Source organism: Strongyloides ratti, assembly GCF_001040885.1.
Source record: "Strongyloides ratti genome assembly S_ratti_ED321, chromosome : X".
NCBI classification, from domain to species: Eukaryota; Metazoa; Nematoda; class Chromadorea; order Rhabditida; family Strongyloididae; genus Strongyloides; species Strongyloides ratti.
This window is the reverse complement of record NC_037309.1, coordinates 3,029,876-3,031,534: the sequence shown is the minus strand read 5'-3', so window position 1 is coordinate 3,031,534 and position 1,659 is coordinate 3,029,876.

Below are 1,659 nucleotides of genomic sequence, written 5' to 3'. Positions count from 1 at the left end.
AACAGTAAATAATTTTTACGTTATATCCCAAGAACGGAACAATTATTTATAACAACACGTAACTATTTTGAAAAAGTATTAACTAATGCCTAAATAAAGTCTTTTTATCACTATTAAAATTTTTGGTTAAATTGCCAAATAGTTTAAAATTAAAACGAAAATTAACATTTTAAGATAACTTTTTTGTAAGATGTCAATTTTTTCTTAATCGAAGCTAATAAAATTTGCTTCACCATTTTTTTAATAAAATGTTACTTTTAAGTGGTTATTTAAACTTTTAAAAAAACTTAATTTTGTTTATTTCTCAAGAACAAAATCTTTGCTATTAATGAAAATAAATTCATTTAAACAAAAATGTCTTTTTTAAAAATTTCGAGAACATAAAAAAATATAGAAGACTAAAATAACTTGAAAAAAGGGAATTTAAATTTTCTATAAGTTTTTTATTTTGATAAATAATTTTTTTTAATTGTTTATGTCACATTAAAATGTTTAAAAATTTTGAAATTTTTTATACAAATTTTAAAGGTTATAACTTAGTTTAAAATTATTATTTGCAAAACATTAACATTAAATATGATTTCTTCGGATATTTTTTACCCTACTGCTTAATTTTGTCTTAAATTCACTTGAATAAACAATTTTGCAAAAATGATAATGTTGTTTTTTTTTTCATTTTATGCTAAAGTATTTCTATAAAAAAAAAATTTTTTTTAAAATAATTACACTCATCTTTATCAATGCATTTTTTTATGTTAGAAATATTTATTAAATATCAAAGTATTCAAAATAAATTTTCAAAAGTTTTTTCTCACTTTTATGTTTATACGATCTACTAAAAACAAATTTAAAGTTTAAAATTTTATAAAAATATATATTTGTATAATTATGTTAAGTATCAAACATTGCTTTATAAGCTATTAAAATCATTTATCATTTTTATATTTAATTTTTACCGTTATTTTGTGAATTCTCTTTTTTTTCTATTTATTTTTTGATAGACTTTTGCATAATAATATAATTTTTTAATTAATAAAATATTTGATTAAAATTATTTAATAATAAAACGATATAATTAAATAATTTTACAGTCAAATATTAAATTTAAATAAAATTGATGAACATTTAATCTCCTCCCACAATTAATTTTTAATTATGATTAGTAGTTATGTAACTTATATTAAATAAAAAGAAGATTATAATTATCATATTTATGATAGAAGTAAATAAATTAGGTTTTGAACTTCTTTAATTATAATTGATAAATAACAATTACAATAATATATTTAATTTATACAAAATTTTATTTGACATAAAATTTATTTCTTACATTTATAAAAATTAATATTGATTTTATTATTTAAATTTTTTGTACCTTAAAAATAATTGTATGGTTGAAAAGAAAGTTTTTAATTAATAAAATTATTTATTAATATAAATAGTTTATATGTTTATAAAAACATTATTAAGCCTAATTTATATAGTAAGTTAATTTACTTTGTTAATGTAAGAGTAAATAAATGATTTGATATAAACAAAGATATTATTTATTGAATGTTTACATCTTTCTGAACATGAATCTTTTGGTTGTTTTATTAAAAGGAATAATATTTATATATATTTTATAAATAAAATAAAGCTTTTATTATTTTTATACAT